This window comes from Amblyraja radiata, chromosome 21 (genome assembly GCF_010909765.2).
Source record: "Amblyraja radiata isolate CabotCenter1 chromosome 21, sAmbRad1.1.pri, whole genome shotgun sequence".
NCBI classification, from domain to species: domain Eukaryota; kingdom Metazoa; phylum Chordata; class Chondrichthyes; order Rajiformes; family Rajidae; genus Amblyraja; species Amblyraja radiata.
In genome coordinates, this window is record NC_045976.1 from 27,117,231 (window position 1) to 27,141,516 (window position 24,286).

At 38.4% G+C, this 24,286-nt stretch overlaps 1 pseudogene; it reads right to left on the reverse strand.

Annotated features, from left to right (window-relative positions):
• Positions 1-1,053: 1,053 nt before the first annotated feature.
• LOC116985217 overlaps positions 1,054-24,286 on the reverse strand; it is a 30,481-nt pseudogene continuing 7,248 nt past the window's right edge.

Below are 24,286 nucleotides of genomic sequence, written 5' to 3' on the forward strand. Positions count from 1 at the left end.
CCTGTACCCGTCTAAATGCTTTTGAAATGTTGTGATTTGCCTCAACTTCCTCTCCTCCACAACTCCGCTGCCTCTATATACCTGCCTCCTTTGTGCAAATAGTTGCCCCTCAGATTCATATTTAATCTTTCTCTCATCTCAAAGATTATTGCCTCGTTTGAGTTGAAGAAAGGAACTGGCTAAATAAACAGAGCCTGAGTTTTAGATTATAAAAGGGACCATCGGAAATGTAGTAACCACTGATCAACAAAAGGATGTGTGCAATCAAAGCAATATTGTTTATTATGTACACACTGCAAAATGCTTCCACAATGGCTTTTACAGACTGTTCATGCCATTTGTGTTCTGGGTGAAGCTTCCTGCTTGACCAACCTGTATGCTTGTTACATGAGATTCATTTGCATAATTACACTGACAAACACGTCAGAAAAATCACATGTACTACTGCCTCAGTGACCCTCACCTTGAGCATGAACCAATCAAAAATTCCCGAATGCTGCAATTTTATGTCATCTAAATGATTTACACGGCACCAACTTTAAACTTGGTTCAGGCCATTTGCCAGAGCATGTCATTTCCATATCATTTTACCAACTCTCAATGTTGTTAAGAGTGTGCTATGGCTGGTTGCTTTATTATCTCTACTCCAAAGAAATTATGACTAAGGAAATCTAACGAGTTGACCAACCCAGCACTCTAATTAGTAAAAGGAGACATATGGCCAGTTTCCAGGCAAGGGCCCAGATTAAGTAAATATGAGTAATTAGCACAGCACTTGAGATTTACATCATCTTGCCCATCAAATAAAGACACTTAATTGCTGCACTTCTCATCCTTGCTTTAGACTGATTCTCTCCCCATTTCTCACCACAACCCTTCCACCTCTATATGAAATGTATGTGGTCAGGAAAAGTGAAGACATAATCATCTCCCCATGGGATACAAATTAAGTTTAAGGCTACCATCTGTGATTGAATGCCAGCTAAATTTAATCAGACAGGCACTTGGAAACTCAAAATAGTGATGCGAAAGTTTCACAAACCAGTTTAGACATTAACATTTCAGAATTAAAATTTTATTTAAGCTCACTTACTGACAATTATGATGGTACAGACCATGTTCAAAAAAGCAGTAGTAATGATCACTGATATGAGTCAGTAGTTTTGTCTTGCCAAATCTTACATCTTTCAAAAACAACACATGATGGTTCCACAACCAAATTCCACTTATTTCTGTATTGGGTGTGATCAATAGACTGTGGATCTAGCTGCATTGGTCAGAAAATGTTTCATGAAATAAGATCTGGTTGACAAAAAAGTTGCTCATCAGCAAGGCACAAAGTATTTGGACTAATTGTAATAATCCTTTACTGACTATTAGCTATCCAAGTCCAATTGCCTCTTACAAATGAAGAGGGTATATTTTAAAGAAAATCAAGGATAATGTAGCATGTCTGTTGACCAACATACAAGGATTAATGTTTAGTTATTTTATAAATGCCTTTTGTTACATTTAAAAATCAATGAAGTTTGCAACTCATTTAATGCTTATCTGTAGGTCAACAAACTAAAAATAAATTTTACATAAATTCGTCTGTACAGACAGTACATTTAACAATAATCTTGGCCTATGCCACTCAAATGCACAAAATAGCTCCAAGAATTGACAATTATTATTTATTTAGGTACCTGCTTTTAATCTGCATATTCTTTAGGACCTATGTAACAGCTTTAACAGTATAAAATCATATTGATAATGATTATGGTCCTGCATCGCAGTCAAAAAATGCATGCACTTTATACTTTGCTTTACATAACTGTATCTGACACAAGTTAGAAATAAATGCTAAAATTGGTCAAACATATACACAGGTGATACTAATTTAAAAAAAACATCTAAAAACCAGCAAAAAAAATATCTACAAAATTCAGTAAGTGACAACTTTTACCAAGACTTCATGAATACACTTTACATAGTCCCATCTTGCAGCAGTAAAAGATACGAGATGTAAATCTTTAGCATCTAATAACATAAAATTAATCACCTGAAAGAAACTAAAGTAAAAAATGACATTGATAAAAAAATGATAATGCCATGGACAGAAATAGTGGGGAAGTTGGTATCCTGTACAGCAGGAAGCATCTGAAACAGACTTAAAACTTGACCTCAAGTGTATGCTCAGAGAAACCGTTAAAAAAAAGACAAAATGTACTTCTGCAGGTCAAACTCAAAAGTACCTTTATTTCTGGTATAACTCACCAGAATTCTCCAATTTATTTTGTTTCGTTGTAAAAGGTCACCCATTCTGAAACATGGAGTCGATGTTTTTTGTGGAGCATATATTCTTACATTTTATTGACACTCCCCAGGTCACTGAAATTTTATTAACTGATCGTTTGATCAGTTTGATCTTTTCACTCTCCCATATGCCAAATGATGCTTTCCAAGAAATACATATACAAATGTCAAGTCTTACATACAAAAACACGTATTTTGTTTCAGTTAAAAGTGTATAAAATTTCACCATTACCTTTAAGGCAATGTAGAATAATGACAGTTAGTACTCTGCTGTAAGCAGCAGTGAACTGATTAAAACCTTTCTGAAATGGAGCATACATAGCAATGTGCTCAATCAATGAGTGAATGCAAATAAGGCGATCACAAGAACCCGTTAGGTTTTAACGCACTCATGCTACATTCTGCCAAGCATAATACCTTGCACAATTAACAAGGCATGCAGAATTAACAAAAGCTAGAAATGGAAATGTGTTGCTTATCTTCTTAAGCAAGCTAAGAGTACAAATTTTCCTCCTCTTAGAGACGCAATTCTAAAATAGAGGATTTTAGGGGGGAAAAAACCTGTAAAAGTCTTACAATAAACAATGCTACAGTTACAGGCATACAAACAAATGGGACACAAAATGCTCAAAGTACACTATTCTAATTACTTAGAAAATATTCAAGACAAACATAAATAAAGCTGTTATAACTGGCAAATTGTACAGTACTGGTCCTCCAAAGGGTACATCTTCCCTTACTTTAATCCAGAAGCAGGCGGGTTCGACTGAAGTTATTTTCAATCTGCAGCAAAATAAAATACAATCCTCCATTTAAAATAATAGAAAATTCTCTACAATTTTGTAATATTTGTGATATAGGAATAATTTTAACATTTACGTTTCCAGCTCAGTAAATAATTGCTTTTGGAAAGCACATTACATAAACAGGATAGCCGAATGCATTCCATGGTTTGTGACTCGCTTTGAAAATTTAATTGTTGTAATTTATCTATTAAGGAAATAAGTAGTGGATAATGGAGGATAACCCTCTCAAAACAAATACCATTAATGTAAAATTATGAAAGTTAGTTTGTTACTAAATTGATATTGTTTACACAAAAAAACTTTCATACTATTAATAGAGTTATTACGAGAAAATCTGTTGCCAATGAGTAGAAAACAAGCTACTCATAAAAGGCTTTAGCAATGGGTTCACTGTGAGATTAAGTACAAAATAAGGAGAAAATTATGCAACTTAAGACAATATAGAACTAAAGAGGCTAGAGGTTAAAATTAAGACGAGGAAGCTATATTTTTGAAGAATAAGTATGATTAAGATGTTAGAATTAGTTTGTTTAAGAAAGTGGATATAATTTGGCGGCTTGCAAGGAAAAGAGTAAAATTCTAGAGCAAGAATGATGGCTTTCAATTGAAACTAGACAATTACTATTGGGCAGCATGGTGGTGAAGCGGGAGAGCTACTGCCTTACAACGCCAGAGACCCGGGTTCGATCGATTCGGTTTCCTCCCACTCTCCAAAGACGTACAGGTGCGTAGGTTAATTGGCTTGGTATAAATGTAAAATTGTCCTTAGTGTGTGGAGGTTACTGTTAATGTGCAGGGATCGCTGGTCGGCACAGACTCGGTGGGCTGAAGGCCCTGTATCTCTAAACTAGAATTCTATAAACGGGTTTCCTATATCAGTATCGTTTCACAAATATCACAAGAAACCCATTGAAAATTCTACCCTGAAACTCTGAAGGGAAAAAAAAGACAACTTACCAATCCCTTCAACAGCTTTAAAACAGACCACAGTCCTTAAGTTATTCTTTATAATGACATCAGTGACTGCATCAAACACAAATTGCACATTTTGGTGTCTGTGGCACATGTGAAGTGGGTGTAGATTTCCTTAGTGTCCTTTCGTTTGTTCAAATCCTCAAATTGACATTGTATATAAGCTGCAGCCCTCTTCATAGGTGTTTGATCCTAAGTGAAAGGGTAAACAGAAGCTTAAAATATATCATTGTAAAATATTCATTTGCTGACAAAAGACCTCAACTGTGCTGTATGGATTATCTTTCTATCGATTCGAGCTTTCCAAATAACTCTTGTGTTTTAGAAGGAACTGCAGATGCTGGAAAATCAAAGGTACACAAAAAAGCTGGAGAACTCAGCGGGTGCAGCAGCATCTATGGAGTGAATGAAATAGGCAAACGTTTCGGGCCGACAAACCCTTCTTCAGACTGATAGGGGGTGGCGGGGAGAAGGAAGGAAAAAGGAGGAGGAGCCCGAGGGCTGGGGGATGGAGGAGACAGCCTGTTTTAGCAGGTTCTCACAAAAAATAAATTTTCTCACTGCGATCTTAGCCTTTTGCCCCAGAATTCTAAAAATATTGCTGTTTTCTGCCCTACCACCAGCCTTTGTCATTTCTATGCCCTAATTTTCAATTTAACATTATCCTTGCCTCTTTACCACAAATGTTGCCCCATTCCTGTGGTTTCTAATTGGGGAAGATTCCCACCAGTTTTATATTACCAACTGTTTGACTATCTGCCACTGTTAAACTTCTAATCTGTCCCAACTAATTTTTCTAGTGTACCCGAGACATTCCTCTTGCGTACCATTATAATTCCCCGTTAAATAAATTTGAGGAGAATGATTTGATCCTGTGTTCACAAACTGGACCTGGAATCCTATCATATTATGGTTATTACATCCAAGAGAATCTTTACCCACCAGATCTTATGAATTGGAGGCCTCCCAGGCCATTTCCTGGATGAGGAGACTCATTAAGTATGGCTGAACAGGTTGAATCTGTATATTTTGGACTTTACAAGACGGAGTAGTGATCTTATTTAAACATATTAAGATCGCAGTAGGACATGACAGGATATTTTTTTTTAGATGTTTTCACTAGTAGGAGAATATCAAATTCAAGATAAGGGGCATATATTATTTAAATCTTGAGTTACTAAAAACTATTTTTCCAGGGGTTGGTAAATCTCTGCCCCAGAAAGTTGTGGAGTTGTGCTCATTAGAAGTATATAAAGTGGCGATAAATTACTTTTTAGAAAGATCAGAGCTTTGAAAGATACTGGGATATAGCACAAAGGAATGAAGGCCTGGGAAAGAACAGCCATACCCAGTGAATGGCAGACCAGGCTCAAGGTGGTTGATTGGCCTACTCTTGCTACTATTTTCTTGTATTCACAGATAATGGACTGGTCACTTAAATTATCCAATTAATCAATGGTTACAGATCAAGTTAACAAACTGGTGACAATCTTGCATGACGAGATTAAACGCAAGCATTCTTAACAGTTAAAGGATTCATTTGAGACATCAAATATACTTTAAATCAGTTTTTTCATGCCATACAAAAGTACTACTATTACCTGCATATTCAGGAAAGCAAATTGTAGGGGGCTTCTTTTTATTTTCTCTTCAAAGAGATCTTTCTTATTCAAGAAGAGTATGATAGATGTGTCTGTGAACCATTTGTTGTTACAGATGCTATCAAATAGCTTCATGCTCTCGTGCATTCGGTTCTGTAGGATTACAATTATTAAAATTAGCATAATAATGATTATTTGACTCAGTCTGTGCAAATAATGTGGGCTCAATTCAATGCATTGTGGATAACAGCTGAACTTTCAAAAATGCTGTCTCTAAGATGAGTTATTTAAAACCTTTTGTCTACATCAGACGTGGGCATACAAATTCCCGTAGCAGTAGGAACACTATTGTTCATGTGTTAAAACCAATATTACTCCCTCATACCATCTCCAAATCAAACTCAAACCAAGATTTAACATGTCTTAACTCTTAACACTTGAACAAACTACCACTCCCCAAGCGCAACATTTAAAGTTTCAGTGTGGACTATTGTAACACCAAATTTCTACTGGAAATTGGTCACATGATCTTTTGTCTTCAAGCCAAGTATAATATCAAGTAACAACTGACATGAAGAAAAAATCTCAAATGAAAAAAAAATAAGAAAATAACAGGAACAAAATTGAAAAGAAACATTTATGCCCATGCTTCACTCCAAATAGGAAATATAACAGCAGTTTCTGTTGTAAAAGCATGATAACAATACTCCATGCACATTTTCCTCAGCATGCTTCAACTTCAGGAGCAGATTAGCTGTTTTAGTGACTAATTAAGCATTGGGCAGCTAATTAATTAGCTCAAAACAGGGTAAACATGGCTTCAGATTATCCCATTTAAGGATTCCTTTAGAATATTAAATGTGAGAATACGATTCATTTACTTACCATCTCCTCATCTTCTGCAAGAACAAGATCATAATCGCTGAGTGCCACACAAAATATGATGGCAGTTACACCTTCGAAACAATGGATCCACTTTTTGCGCTCAGACCTCTGACCTCCCACATCAAACATTCTAAGAAATACAAACATTTTATCATGATAAACATCTGAAGTAGTTAACTCTCAGATGGCATAGAAACCCATCAACATAGCCACGTGTAATTTGGAAAGATTTGTTTTTTCACCAATATATAATGGACATTTGCATTACACTTTGTGGCTGGTTAAATGATAGTCAATAGACAATAGACAAGAGACAATAGGTGCAGGAGCAGGCCATTCGGCCTTCGAGCCAGCACCGCCATTCAAGGTGATCATGGCTGATCATCCCCAATCAGTACCCCCGTTCTGCCTTCTCCCCATAACCCCTGACTCCGCTATCTTTTAAGAGCCCTATCTAGCTCTTCTCTTGAAAGCATCCAGAGAACCTGCCTCCACCGCCCTCCGAGGCAGAGAATTCCACAGACTCACCCACTCTCTGTGAGGACAACAGTGTTTCCTCGTCTCCATTCTAAATAGAACATAGAAATAGGTGCAGGAGGTAGGCCATTCGGGCCCTTCAAAGCCTGCACCGCCATTTCAATATGAGCATGGCTGATCACCATGGCTTACTCCTTTATTCTTAACTGTGGCCCCTGGCTCTGGACTACCCAACATCGGGAACATGTTTTCTCTGCCTCTATGTGTCCAGCCCTAAGAATCTTATATGTTTCAATGAGATCCCCTCTCTCATCCTTCTAAACTCCAGAGTGTACAAGCCTAGCTGCTCCATTCTCTCAGCATGACAGTCTCGCCATCCCGGGAATTAACATTGTAAACCTATGCTGAACTCCCTCAATAGCAAGAAGGTCCTTCCCTCAAATTAGGGGACCAAAACTGCACACAATACTCCAGGTGTGGGCTCACTAGGGCTCTGTACAACGCAGAAGGAATCTCTTTGCTCCTATATTCGATTCCTCTTGTTATAAAGGCCAACATCCCATTCGCTTTCTTCACTGCCTGCTGTACCTGCATGCTTACTTTCATAGGCTGATGTACAAGGATCCCCAGATCCCATTGTACTTCCCCTTTTCCCAACTTGACGCCATTTAGCTGGTAATCGCCTTCCTGTTTTTGCTACCAAAGTGGATAACCTCACAAAGTAGTTTCACATGCTTAAAAGTAATGCAGTCCTCACATCAACACACATTAAGAACAATTCAAGGGATTTGGGTTAGATGATCTGCAGAATCTGAAACCTATATTCACAGTCACAGCACTTCTAATCCAGCCATCAAATACTCAAGGATGCAACCCGAACGTAGGTGATGAGCATCTGAAGATACTATGGTAGTGTTGTTTAATCATTGTGGCAGTACAGTGCAGTTTAAAGGACTAGTAGCCAGAAATCTGAACTACTGATCCAGAGAGACAAGCTCTAAGCCCATTACTGTGGAATTTCAATTCATCACAAAACATCTGGAAATATGTAGCAACAAAAAAAATAACCTTTGTATTATAACTACCAGACTGGTATAAAAGCTGTTTAATTCACTAACATCCTTTGAGGAAGGAAATATGCTTTCCTGCCTTAAGTGGAATCTCATACTCACGAATGCAGTCAGCTATTTCTGCCTCCCGAGTTCAAGTTAGAGATGGGCAACAAATATTTGCATTGCCAGCAATGATCACATTTTGTGAATGAATGAGTAAATTTTTAGAATGCGTTTAATATTTGCAGCACTTTAACGAATACTACCAGTAAGGTCGTGTATTCATTTGAAATCAGTCTGTCAGAATTAGAACTTCACAGAAAACATTGAGTTTCCAATAATTACCTCTACCCTATCTGGTAGGTGCTAAACAATGGTTTAAGAATGGAATACAATGTTTCAATCTCATTTAATCGTTCCAAATGATCCTAACATCATGACATGCACCGCATTATTCGAATTGCTTTCCAAACTACTTATCAAATCAGAATGACTCATGGTTGGTGAAGTGGTTAAATTATGTGAAATCATTGAAGGAATTACAATACTTACTTAAAGTGCAGGTCCTTAAATGTGAAATGGGTTCTCCACAATGCCCGTTGTTTTAACTCTGGTCCTCAGTACATCTTGCTGAGTTGGAATGTAACTTGCTTGTGCCACCCCTGTCCAAATCATTCAGATAACCTGATAGCACAAAAATAAAAAAATAAAAATAAAAAATAAAAAGTGATTCTCAAATCTTTCTCATCACATTTAAGTCTATGTTACTGAAAGTACTATGGCCATTATTTAAATACTCATCTTACCAATGAACATGGCAAACCCCCATTAATTAGTTCGCCTCACATCAAACCTTATCATCATCTTGTAGCTATCTAGGAACTCCTTCATTGCAACTGCCAAATTCATTCAGAAATAAAACACCTTGGCAATTGTGCTTAGATTTAATGCTTCCCCAAAATGTTTTTTTTTAAGATGACTCAGAGCCCAAATAACATTTCCCAAATCAAATACTGCAAGCAGCCTGCTATAAACGACATAAGCTTGCTATGTTTAAGAAAGAACTGCAAATGCTGAAAAATCGAAGATAGACAAAAATGCTGGAGAAACTCAGCGGGTGAGGCAGCATCTATGGAGTGAAGGAATAGGGCGAAATTTCGGGTCGAGACCCTTCTTCAGACTGATGTGGGGGTGGGGAGCTGGAAGAAGAAAGGAAGAGGCGGAGAGACTGTGGGAGAGCTGGGAAGGGAGAGGAAAGAGGGAGAAAGCAAGGACTACCTGAATTGGAGAAGTCAATGTTCATATTGGAGTACTACACTACCTTCAAAATATTCACTTTTAATAGAGGATCTGAAATATCTATTTTAGTATCTATATCTCTCATACATCTTAGTTTAAATAGTTAGTGCTGAAGCAGGATTTTTTCCCCATATTTCCTGTGATTTCATAGCATACAATACTTACTATGCAGCAGAATCATTGAGGTGATATTCTCTAGACCTACTAAAGCAGGCCTGAACACCACTATCCTTCCAGAGTCGTTTGATTACTCCAGCAAGCTCCACTGTCATAAAACCTTCTTCAGCAGCACCAGCCAAAACGAACAACTGGCGAGCATCATCCTAAGGAAAATGTTGATGTTTATGATCAATAGGATTATCAAACATGTCCCTTAGTGAATTTACTAGGCTTCATTACTTTAAATTGAATGTTTTTTTGAACATCAAGATTAGCTGCTTATCAGTGAGGCGAATATCTTAAAAAGAATGTCTACACACCTTGCATAATAAATTAATCTAGGAGATTAACAGAATTCCTTTAAAGTGACACTAAACTGGTCAAAAGGTTTGTCACCCTAAGTTGTCAGGTCTTGAGCCATGGTTTCACTGAATGGCTTAGCATTGAAAAAGATAAATTATAACTTTTATAGAATTTAGAAGCAAAACAATGGTTTTACGAAGAATAATCACTGGTCATTACACCGAGGAACACCACATCAATACATATTCAAACCTTGGACAACCTTTGCAAAAAATGTAATTTGGAATCTTGATTGTTATACAAATTGGTACTCAAAACACTAACAAGCAGAGAACACTTATGGGACCTGAAATAATGAATATTATTTATCTTCCTACCACCATGAAGACGTCAATGAACAATCAAATAAAAAAATTACTCGAGTTTGGCCCATGGTTTTATCTACTAGTCACAGTACAACTTTACAAGAACAGTCTTGGATCCAACATGAAACCTAAAGAACGTAAAATGTCTCTACATTACTTACAGCTCTTGCAGAATCACCAAAGTCGATCTTCAGCCTTCCCATTGCTCGAATAATGGCAATAATGGACTGAATTGTGTTGCTGTAGACAACAGCTTTATATTGTTTGCATTCTTCTTCCGAATAACCAGCCTCATGTATAATCCTACAAGCAAAACAATCTACCATGATTTCTAAAATAGCCTATAAAACCCAAAGGAAAAGTCAATACCTTACAACATCATGATCTTCCCACCCCCACCCCACAAACACCCAGTGCCGAGCAAATACAATAGTGCTGTATACTTACTTCATTTGTTTAACAATGGTGCTTTTGCCAGATTCACCAGCACCTGCGAAGAAATAGAATATACTCAAATTAAGTTTATGTAAAACACAAAATTTCTGCTCACACCCCACAAACATTGGAACAGCACAAGAGTGGACGAGGTCTAATTAAAGTTAAATGCTTGCGATATTAAAGCTTTCATTCACATTTCCCCTTGGAAAAAAAAACAAGTACACAGAGACATTTAGAAGCCCTGCCCACATTCATGAAGTTAAACCAACAATTAAGGCATAACAATAAACTAAAAAAATTCCAGATAGGACTATAGTAAATTTTATTTTTAATATAACTTGGTGATGTTGGGCAGATTAGAAGCAGCAGATGGACCATTCTTTCCAATGTCAAAGCTGTGGGATCATATCTCAATAGTACAGATGTCATCTCCTACCAGGAGGAGACGACATTCAAGAGGAGTCTGTTGTCCTGACACCAGAGTGCCAGATCAGCCACCTCCTCCCGGTAGGCCTTCTCATCGTTATCGAAGATCAGGCCCACCACTACAGTGTCATCAGCAAACTTGATTATGGAGTCGGAGCTGAACCTGGCCACGCAGTCGTGTGTGTACAGGGAGTACAGTAGGGGGCTGAGGACACAACCCTGGGAGGATCCTGTGTTCAGCGTGAGGGTGTTCGATGCATGTCTTGCCATCTTGAGTACCTGGGGCCTGGCGGTGAGAAAGTCCAGGACCCAGACACACAGGGGAGTGTTAAGCCCCAGTTCCAGCAGCTTCTCAGCAAGTCTGGTGGAGACTATCATTTTGAAAGCTGAACTGAAGTCAATGAACAGCATCCTCACATAGCCCCCCCCTTCTGGCTGTCAAAGTGAGAGAGAGCGGTGTGCAGAACCTGGGAGACCGCATCGTCCGTGGATCTGTTTGGACGGTGTGCGAACTGTAGTGGGTCCATGTTGCGAGGGAGAAAGGCGCAGATGTGGTTCTTGATCAGCCTCTCAATGCATTTCATGACCACCGAGGTGAGGGCCATCGGTCGGTATTCATTCAAACAAGCTGGAGAGGCATTCTTTGGTACAGATACAATGATGGATCTTTTGAAGCAGGCAGGGACCACAGACTTGGCCAGGGAGAGGTTGAATATTGTGGTGTGCACTGGAGCTAGCTGTGTAGCACAAGACTTAAGTACTCGCCCAGATATACCATCTGGGCCTACAGCTCCTCACGTCGTGCTCGGACAATGAGAATGTGTGCACATCCCCAGCGGTGGACCTCCCTGGCCAGCACGCTAGCGGTGTTGTTAGCCGGCGAGCTAGGAGTGATGTTGCCCGTCTTGAATCTTATGTAGAAAGAGTTCAGGTCATCAGCTAGGGAGGTGCTGGCACTTCCGGTTGAGGGGAGCTGCTCCGGTAAACCCGCGCCCCACCCGCAGCCAGGATCGAAGCCGGGCCTCCAGCACCGCCGAACCGCTACTGGACCGGGTTCAACCCCAACTATGGGTGTTGTCTGTACGGAGTTTGCACATTCTCCCCATTACCTATGTGGGATTTCTCCTGGGGCTCGTTTCCTCCCTCACTTACTTTGTAGGTTAAATTGGCATGATAAAAATCGTAAATTGTCCCCAGTGTGTGTAGGATAGTGTTACTGTGCAGAGATCACTGGTTGGCACGGATTTGGTGGGCCAAAGGGCCTGTTTCAATGCTATATCTCTAAACTAACAGTTGCACGTTTAGTAATAATCTAATTTCTACTTCACAGTTCTAAATTCATAAATTTACTAAAATGCCTCCTATGTTATAGTTTCTGTACCACTTTGGCTCTAAAGTGCATTGAGATATCCCCAGCTTATGATAGGCAAATTAAAAGCTCTTAGATTCAGAATGATACAAGTATGACCAAGGAAGTATCAATACCAGATTATTGTGCCCTTTGTTCCTTTCTGCAAACTTCATATTAAGATAGAATAGAAAGTATAGGGATTATGAAACATGTACTTTTTTACTGCATTATTCCCAGCTCAGACATTCAAAAAAATAAACGTGTATATTTCACACATGCCCAGGCTTATCCGGGAAGTATTTTGCTTAATAGCTCATTATGCCAATAACCTAAATAGTTTTTCACATATTGAAAAAAAATATTTCCATCTTCCCATTTTTTAAAACATAGCAAAAGAAAATTCTACTCGCCACCTAACCAGTCACAAAAACTAGTATGTCAAACTGCGTCTTCCCTCAAATATTAATCTAATTGTTCCTTTAATTATTGCCATATATCACCATCCTACTCTTGCTTTAGGAACATCTGTTTGAGACCTTCAAAGGTCCCGAGCTCAGGCCATTTCCCAGCACATTCACCAGGGTGCAAATTATATATTCGCCAAGAGAAATCAGCCTTCAAATTGCTTTATACTGAACAATCTAATATTCCTGGTCTTTAACACATCAAAATGAAAAAGCTTTGTTATAAACATTGTCCAAAGAGCCTAACACACTAGTGTATAGATTTTTCAATTAAAAACATTATCTCGTGTCTTTCAATTAAAGACACGAGATAAAAGGAATGTGGAAATACGTAGGGAAATTTGACCAGAAGCAGAAAAGGAATTTGTGGTTCATATTTTTGCCTTTTTGATTTCCATTGTCTGCAGCTTTTTCCCCTCAATACATAGACTACCTTAATGTAAATTTACTTATATAATAAATGATCCCAAGTGCACATAACAAAATGGACTAATTATGAGCACAAGATTTAGTACAGAAAACTGGAGATGTACTTTTGCAGTACATGCAGAGGAATATTCCATAAATGACTAAAGGTATATAGCAAACATACATTCAGAATTACGTCTTTTAACCTGATGCACACCAAAATGTGTTATAAAAACATTATTATCAGCACAGCAAAAAACACTCAAATTAATCAAACAGTTTAAACTAATGGGTCTGTAATAATAATGTTCCATCATTTTTTTTTTAAATGGCCAAGGTTTGGGAGATTAGGGGAGAATTATAGAGGCTTGCTGCAACACAAAATAATATTTCCCCCACTTAGTTCTCTCAATGTTCTAACATCTGGTAGATTTAGACCAGAGCGAACTTTCAGCCCTAAATTAAGAAAACATTTAAGTCATTCCCTACACCCGATAGATTAATAACTGAAAACTTAAATTTTAAATCTTTGATGTTACATGTAGAGATGACACATGTCCTTTGTGCACTGCATTGATTGCCTGTTAGTGGGCTAACTATGAAATGTATTCATGCCTTGTGATGAAAAAAAATTAACAAAGACCACACTCCCTCTTGCCACTATATTTAAAGCCAACATGTACAACAGGGGTCGGCAACCTTGTTCTGCATAGGGGCCAGGACGCATGCCTGTGAGCGGGTGGCGGGCCACATTTATCACGTGTGCACATGGATTTCGCCCCGGATGGCAGGCATCAAATCACGTGTTCACAGAATGTGTGCTGCAGCGCCGGTGGCTTTGCGCAGGATGCGGTCCAGCCAGAGCTCGCTAGCTCCGCCATTGCGGCCGCCAACGCAGGCCTCCTTGTGTCACCACGCCTGGGCGCCTCGGGCCCGGGATGTATCGGAGATGATGGAATTCTGCAGGCCGGATGAATACCGGGGGAAAAATGCCCGTGGGCCGGATGATTTCGGGTTACGGGCCGCATTCGGCCCGGGGGTCAGTGGTTGCCGACCCCGATATACAATCTAGTCAGTGAAATGAATTCTGCTCCTCTCACTGTATTTTCAAGCGCAGTATTTATTGGATTTTGTGTTTTTATTCACATTGCCAATTTATGCAGTATTTCAGTATCATAACTGGTTAAATGTAGCAAAATTAAAGGCTGTATAAGTAAAAGGGTCTGATGTTCTTATTAATATTTAGGAGCAGGCTGCAGTTTAAAAAGTAAAAATAAATTATTTAAATGGAATCAAATTAAAAACCGTTTAAACCCTGAATGTATACCAGCTGGATCTAATTTATTATCATCGAGTTCAAACTCTGAACAGTCAAACCCAGACTGGTTAAAAACTTGAGCACTATCTTCAGCTTACTGCTGGAAATCGAGTGCTAACAACGAGTTTAAACGTAGAATACACTGGGCATAGTGCCACCTCCAAGTCCACAACTTCACAAATATGAATTCTTCATCGTTCATGTATTTTTCAACTGAACTAATGCAATGACTGGAGACAAATGCTTGGCAACAAATGTACATGAACCGTCCACTTGCATGAATAGAATAGAATAGAATGCCTTTTATCGGCATGTCTAGAAACACCTCGTCATTAGTCCACATTCATGAGCTTAATTTCTGAGTTCCACAAAAGTGTTAATGCACAAAGCACTTTGAGTCCAGCCAATAACAATGAGAAAAAAAAACTATGAATATCCAATTATTTTTAATCACTCAAGAAAACAAACTTGATTGGGCAAATATCCCATAGGATTTCTAGCTGTAAATTAATTCAAAGATGAATTTCTAAGATTTATGCCCAACCAGAAACCTGTACACACATTTTTAATTCAGTACAGCATATGTACAAGAATGGAATCTGAAATATCTTGCCAACCCAAATTGCCATCCACTGAGCCAAGCTTTCAGTAGCTTTCTAGTATCAAACCCAAAACAATATTTTCTACAGTGAGTAGGGCAATTTCTCAAACATTACTCAGCCTTGTATGTTAAACAGTGCATTTCTTTTAAATATGGCATTGGGTCATTGACAATTACACCATTTCAAAAAGAATTCAAGATCCTGAACAGTAAAACACGAAAAATGCATGTTCTAAATATAGCACAACTAAATCATTTCAAACAGCCTCACTAAACAATGCATCCCCTTAAAGGGAAGCTAGACAATGATCCAAAAGTATTACACCTAATCTTAGTATGTACTTAATATAATCAAGTATTATAGCTTTAATCACATTAGTTAAACACTGTTTAGGCTCTCCCAAAGACCAAGTGGTCGTATTTAGTGTTCCTGAGCAAAGATAAACAAGTAAAAACTAAGCTCAGTTTTGCAATATTTTCATGTTTCAAATTACGTGGGAATAATTGTAAACACAAAATATCCTCAAGATTAGATGAACATGAGAAAGGTAGCGCTGCTTTTCAGTTAACCCAAGCCAAACTGGCAGACTAATTCTATAAATCCTTTCAGCTGATAACTATGCCATTTGAGATACCATTTGCTTTTGCAATTTGCTTTACTGAAGTCGACATGCACATCATGCAAGGATGGATTGGGCACAAGAATGGCATGACCTCCCTGACAAATAACAGTCATTACAAATGTTTGTATCGAAAGCATATCCAGAAGATGTATAACCATCCCCTCGGGCAAACAATTTCAACCCAAAAAATGGCAAATAATGGCAAATGGCAAATAGGGGAAAAGGAACTCTTAATTGTGTTCTGAATAGGAAAGAAAATGGCATCAATTGAAAGGCGCCTTCAGCATTAAATAGTCACAAAAATAAGGTCAAATCAGGAAACTTATTCAAATTGTTTAACATTTCAAAATAAGATATTACTTAAAAGCCTTTAGAGTAGCTCTAACTCAGTTTACAATGTTTTGAAAAGCATATTTTCTGTTGGTAAGAGACTATTCCAATTTATTGTAGTTTACTGCCCGGGTATAATTCAGCAATTGTGATTTAATTTGACCAAAATAGTATAATAAGATCTAGAAACAATGGAAAATACAACAAACATTTGCTTTTAAATGTCACTAATTTAATTGTATTCATACCATTTCAAACCTTAGCTTCCAAGCCTGTCACTTAATCCTATAATCCTCATAATTTAAAAAAAATCAAATTAGTTATTCACTTTAGATTATTGTTCCGAAGAGAGAGTTTATAAAACTTACTGCATAAATAAACATGTATAGATGTTGAAAAATACACTGTTCTTTGGGGACCTACTTAATTGCTGGCACAAATTCAAAATCTTGGCTGTATTCTGGGTGTACAGCACAAGTTGAAGCAAGCAATTGATCTGCAGCAATCTACAATCCAAAATAATTAATTTTCTGCAACATATTCTAGATAGGCATGAGATTTTAAGAACACTCAATTACATCCCATAAATTTATTGTAGAAATTTAATCTTGCAAACTCAATAAAAATGAAATATTGAGCATTTTTCCTGCTGTGGTCTAGGATTTAATTTAGTCTTGAGATATCACATGAAAGCGGGCCCTTCGGCCCACCCAAGTCCACGCCGACCATCAATCACCCACTCACACTAGTTCTATGCTATCCCACTTTCTCATCCATCCCCTCCTACACACTAGGGTCAATTTACAAAGGAATATTAATCTACAAACCTGCATGTCCCTGAGGTGGGAGGAAACCAGAGCACCCGGAGGAAACCCATGTAATCACAAGTGCAGACTCCCCACAGACAGGTCAGGATATAACCCGGGTCTCTGGCACTGAGAGGCAGCAGGTCCACCAGCTGTCCACTGTACCATTAAATGAGTGAATATAGACACTTATGGGAACCCCCCCCCCCCATTTAAAATATACATTTTCTGCCACAAACTAAAACTAAAAAGTTGGAAAGGATAATTTCACAAACGTATGGTGTTCAGTTTTATGGCTGCAGCGGGCTTTAATTATAACCCATTATCATTTCCAGATCACATAACAAATACAATTATTGATGCTCATTGCATCATAGCCATGCTACGTTGACTGATGTTCAGAAATCCTGCCCCGTGTCCATTTCATTTAGAAATTCAAGGTAGATTATTTCTTGTCAGGTCCTAAATATTACTATCCACAAAATTTAAAATCCCGCCACTATTAAAAAGTGGGACGGGTAAAATTATTTGCAGAAAATTACTTAAAGAGATAAATGTCAAACTCAACCATGTCAAATTTGATGGATATTAAAAAGATTCAATTTTGGACCTTAATGCAACATTAATCCACGGTGTAATCAAAAAATTCTGCAGATGCTATATGAACAAGTAAAATACTGTAAATAATAAGCAAGCAATCAGGCAGTGCAGGTTCAACATGTTAATGTTCTTTCATTGTCATGAACTTGGAACATTAAATTGTTTCTCTTCCACAATTGCTGCCTGAACCCAATGTTTTTATTTGAGCCTGTGCAGTTCCTTTAAATTTTATTTTGCATTTGATAGTAAAGAAAAATTCTTGCCTCTTTCTTTCATCCCCACCAACCATTACCACCCACCTCACAAATCACCAACTTCCAGCAATAGCTCCTCCATGTATTGAATCGCTATATAAAGTATTTACCATTCGAGTCTCAAATTGTCTTGACCAATGTAGATCTTAGATATTAGTTCAACTCAGCTCAAACAGCCTGCTGCACTTATTCTATTAAAACCATGACAGCAGGCACTTGAGGGGTCATCTTGTGCTCAGGGATGTCCAATCTCATACATGAAATGCAAATTTGCTTATTCTGCAGGCAGAATCATAAGCCCAAAGAGTGATCTCTGAATGCAACATTACACTGTTTAGTCAAGAGGACAAAACTGGCTGAAGCAGAACAACTCAGTTTGGTCAATGATCATAGCCGGTATGCTAATCAGTCTTCCAATAGAAATTGATGATCATGCTTGCATTACAGAGCAAGATATGTTTTTTTATTAGTTATGCTTCAGCCATATATTTTATGTCAGCTTATATCAAAACTGCACAAGTTTTCAGAAGCAAGAGAGACCCCACCTGACCAAGTTTGTGGCTTATTATTCTATTGACCAATGTTCTATACAGTGAATACCAGGACAGAAAGTCGGATTCGGAATGGGAGGGGGTGTTGAAGTGCTGAGCCACGGGAGATCAGGTTGGTTATTGCGAACTGAGTGTAGGTGTTGTGCAAAGCGATCGCCAAGTCTCACTTGGTCTCACTGAGGTTGATCATACGCTGAATAATCCAACCAGAATTTTGTTTGTAAGTGGAAAGAAATAATAGAAATTGCATTCATTGCAACGTGTAAAACAAGATGAGATATTGTATTGTAATTTTGCTGCATGTCATTGTGGTATATATCATGTTTTGATTGGTGATTGGTTTAATTTGTGACATTATTTGAAGCAGAAATAATACGTGAATGCTTCATTGACCATAATTCAGACTGGTAACTACGCACTTCGTCCAAGCACATTATCGCACGTGTCATGCAAGGCGTCTTAAATGACCACCTAAACTGTCATTTGGCAACCTAAAAAGCTGCCTAGGTTGCCCGGCTGGCAACAGGGAAATAAAGTTAAGCGAGAGCCCTGACCTGCCATGCTTTTCGCCTCTCCTCTCTCCTTTCCCCCATCCCCCACAATCAGCCTGATCTCAACTCAAAACGACACCTATCCATGTTCTCCTGAGATGCTGCCTGACCCGGTGAGTTACTCCTGCTGTTCTTAGTTTCCACATTTTTTCTACCGATCAAATTTAGATTCCCAACGATCAGTTATATAAACATTCACAAACCTTAATTAGTTCACTGACACGCATTACATGTGATAACACCAATAAAGCAATTAACAGAGATCAAAGTAAAATAAAATCTGAAAAACACCAAATCATACTTGTGGGAACTGTCCACACCCTAATATAGTTTATATCATTTGTACGTGCGCAATTAAACTGGACACTATTTGCTCCCCCAAGCTCAAATACACCTAACAATCAAAAGCTGTGGCTTCAAGCTATTAGTGGAATAATTTCATTACAAAGCTACAGCACCAATTTATTACTACGATTTTGGTCTGAAAACAACATTTTTAACACTAACTGGCGATAAAATAACTCGTCATCATAACTAGAAAAGCAAAAAAATGAATTCAGTTACCACAACCCAATTAAGATTTATTCCCCTAAATGGTGGGAATTAAACCTAGTAATATTTGTACTTTGTGCCATAAATCTATAACATAACACCAGACGAGACAGAAATAATAAGCCTTTGACGAAAGTCAGATACCAGATTATTCAATAATATTATCAAATTTCTGTTCCGATTTCATTGTTTTGAAATTAATATTGACATATATTACTAGATAATTTTTGGGACAAAAGGGGTTTGTCAAAGCACTCTGCATCAAAACATTCTGCATCTGCTGAGAGCTAACTAGTGCTTCAACCAAGGCTTTCATTTGCTCAGGCAAAATACCTTCTTCAATAAATTTACCACAGGGGTCACTAGCAACATGCCAAAAGACCTTAGCAAACAATTTTTTCCTCTTTCTTAAGCCAACCACATAGAGGCTGATGTTCACAACCCCACGATTGCCTTCATTAACATCTAATCTAAACTAATGCACTTGATTTAATGATTAAGCTAATATGACACATTAATCAGGCTAGAATTTCTATTCTATTCTGAACAAGTGAACACCAGAAAGGAAATGTAGAAACAAAGAACTGCCGATGCTGGTTAATACACAAAAGGACACAAAGTGCTGGAGTAACTCAGCAGGTCAGACCAAAGATAGAGCAAGCCTTCTATGATCTTTGGCTCATACAGCATCCCTGAAGAACATGGATAGATGTCGTTTTGGGTCGAGACTCTTCTTCAGAAAGAAAATATTCACCGGTCAGGTGCCAGATTCAATGCGAAGATCCAGAAAAAGCAAATTACCAACTTTGTTGACACGTTGACTTACTGTGACTTACTAGTATCACCACTGCCCCTGAAAATGCATTCTTGGCCCTAACAATTTGCTGCCTAAAAGATTGTTGTCCCATGCATTATCTAGCAATGTTACAAAACCTACCATCAGCGGCGCTGTCGTTCTGCCACTGCGTGCTTTGGGGGGGCGGGATTAAAATGTAGGTTTGCATTGGTGGTTGGAGAGGGATTTCCTCGGGCTGCTAGCTGATAAAGAAAAATTGCTCAGGCTTTCGTTAGCGTTTTTTTTATTTTTTTTTATTGCTGGACGAATTATTGCATTGAAGTTAGACACGACTAAAAACACCTACAACATCACGGATCGCAATATCAGGACAAAACAAGTATGTCGTGTATTTAACATATTATTCTGCTTTTTGGTGTAGTTTCATTTTAATCTTTTGATGCGAAAATGTTATTTAGGCCCCCAAGCCGATATGGGCTTAAATTTATGCCAACGGCAGCATTCCAGAAACACCCACTCTCAAGATAATCAAATCATTATTATTTTGCACGATCATGTCACAAGAACATCTAAATCATCTATGTTTTGTGTTATTGTCTATCCATGATTAATATAATAATAATAATAACTTTTATTGTCATTGCACATAAGCGCAACGAGATTTGGTATGCAGCTTCCATCCGATGTCATAACATAAATAACTAACATTTAGATTTGGATACCCGGAGAACATGGATTGTAAAAAGAACAGCAAAATAGTCAAAACAGTTCAAACAGACTAAAGTGCAGATGTGTCTGTGCGACGTGACCATCCGAGGGAGACAGTCCAAGGAGGGTGGGGGGCACTCAGCAGGGCCGGTTCACAGCCGCTATAGCTCTGGGAATTAAGCTGTTCCTGAGTCTGGAGGTTCGGGCATAGAAGGCCTTGTAATGTCTGCCGGGGGGAAGTAGTTCGAACAGTCGATTACAAGGGTGTGAGAAATCTTTATGGATGCTGACGGCCTTCCTGAGGCACCGTGTGTGGTAGATGCCCTATCTTTACCTATATTTTCATACTAAATATCCAGAGTACAGTTTTAGTCAGATGTATTGTGCAAAAAATAATGAGTTTGATTATTTGAGAGTGAATATTTCTGGATTAATTTATGGGAATTAAACATTAAATCCCTTCCATTCGGCATGTAAATTCATGACAAAGTGAGATTTAAAAATCATGTTATATTGTGAATTCTTGTGTGAATGGGATCAGTGTGTTATTTGTATACTTAGGCTATTCATTTTTTTTTAACATTTTCCTAATGGATAGATGTTTAGATCTAGTAATTGAATTTAGATGAATTTAATTGATTTGATGAAACTGATGAATATGAATTTTTAGTTGGGTTTTACTATTTGTTTTAGCATTGAACTTTAACATTTTCCAAAAACTGCAAATAATAACTTGTTTCTGCGAATGCTATTCAGTGTTTGCTGTCTTTACATTTTAAACAGATGTCTCCCAAGAAGAAATGCAAAAATTTCAATCCAAATGCTCAGCAAAAGAGACTGGTTTAGACAGCATTCGCAGAGATTATCCAAATTTGGACTACTCCAAATGTGATGATTTACAGGACATTGTTAATGGGAAAGTAGTGGGCAGAAAGGCATGCCATGCGTGGTTTGAAGACCAAAAAATTGTAGTCTACAATGCCAAAATTGAAAAAATGAGGAAAAACAAGGTGTACAGAGTTGCTGGTACACAAAATTGCTGGGGAAACTCAGCGGGTGCAGCAGCATCTATGGAGCGAAGGAAATAGGCGACGTTTCGGGCCGAAACCCTTCTTCAGACTGATGGGGGGTGGGGGGGGGAGAAAGAAGGACAGAGTTGCTTATTGGTTACAATCTGAGGAGTATGGTGCTACTGATTATGATATGCCATTGTACCAGCTAGCAACTGATCTTCTCCATAAAGACTTGGTCTTTTGCTAGAAATTGTAATTTCTTTACCTATCTGTTATGGACTTACATCATATAATATAATAATTTTAAAGTTCTGATCTTGAGAATATCACATTATTGAATTTTCAAGGCAGTCTGGGTGTTTATTACTATTTCCGTCACAACAGTCATTTTTATAATTAGCTACAATTAGGTAACTAACTAATTATATGCTTTAATTTCAGGTCATTCAAGTAAAATGTTTCATATTGTTTCAGAGTGCTTCAATCTATAATAACTGAACATTTCATTCAGTTCTCTTAATTTTTAAGAAAGTTATGTGCTTTTGACTGTCCTCGATCACAGCTTTTGTGTTAAGTCAATGGAAATTCAATAGGGAACAAGATGCTAATTTCCGAGTATGTAAATGACCATAACTTTTAAAATACTAAAGATATGAAAGTGAATTAGGTATCAAATTAAAGTTATTTTTATGTTTTATCTGATGGGATAAATTATAGGCTTGATTTTTTAAATCTCAAAATTTTGTGACGTTCCTACATTATCACCATTCTGCCAATAGAAACAGCTTCTCTTGATCCTCCATGATTTTAAACATCTCCTCTCAACCTCTGTTCCATAAACTATCCAGATTCTTCATTCTATCTTTGTATTTAATACTGCACACAAACAGGCCCTTCAACCAACTGAGTCTTTGCAGATCAGAAGGCACCAGCCTTATGGGTCTGTCCCACTTAAGCGATTTTTCAAGCAACTGCCAAGTCGCCTGAAAAAACGGCAACTGGAACGGACACACACATCGCTTCCTTCACCAGCCTGTTATGCAGATGGGGGACAGAGCTGGGAGACTGCCGTCAGAGTGAAATTCACACGGTGCAAAGCCAAGGTGATACAGACACACACTCCGATGAACAGGAAGGTTGACACGGTAAGTCGTCTAAAAGAGGGGGGAGGAGGAGAAGCAGAGAGAAGGAGTGGAGACAAATTTAAAGAAGCCAGACAACTTTTAAGAAGCCAGAAATACATGGCTGTGAAGCTTGGCGGACATCGGTTATCCTTGGTTCTGAAAACTACTGCTTGCGTTTTTGTTTCCCAATGAGCCAATGAAATTCACTGGTCAGCACCGGCTACAACCTACAAGAACTTACGAGAACCTTCGACCACCTGGCGACCCACCTACGGCATGAGAATTCTTGCTGCTCTCCATGGCGGCTTCATTCTAGTCGCCACTCATTTTTTAATACGTTGAAAAATTCACGCCGACCATAATGCATAGTCCCCTGCAGTCGCCTAAGTGGGACAGGCCCATTACTTTAATTCTATGCCGAGCCATTTTATTCTCCTCACATCCTATCAACTGACTCTCCCTTCGTCCACACACCCTAATAGTGTACAGCTTATCTACACTCTAGGGGCCAATAACTGTGGCCAATTAACCTACAACCTTGACAACCGTTTTTTAAAATTTTTTTTTTATTTCCTTCGCTCCATAGATGCTGCTGCACCCGCTGAGTTCCTCCAGCAATTTTGTGTACCTAACCTACAACCTGCATCTTTTTGTGGCGTGGGAGGGAACCAGAGGACCCAGACCAAACCAATGCGTTCCTGGGAGTAGGTGCAGACACACGGACAGCAGGTCAGGATTGAACCCGAGTTACTGGAGATGAAAGGCAACATTTTAATTAGCTCCAGCCTTGTGCCACCCTCAAGCCCTTCATTCCTGCAATTATTCCAATCCATCTGCACCCTCTTCATTGTCTTGTCATTTTTCCTAAGTTAGAAAATTCAGTTATGGCCAAATTGACAATTTATCATTGAGTACCATTTCTCCCCTTTATTTCCCACCTCCCTTTCCCCTTCCGCGTCCCTTTCCACCCATATACCTCCCTCTGGTTTTACATTTCACTCCTCACATTTCCTTATCTGATACCCTTTTGTCTCCTTTTCACTGCTAGACCTGATTACTTACACCATCCTTCTGCCAATCATCACTCCTCCTCGCTTGTATCCATCCATCACTTGCCAGGCTTTGCCCGCCTTCACCTCTCTTTTACAGCTTTCT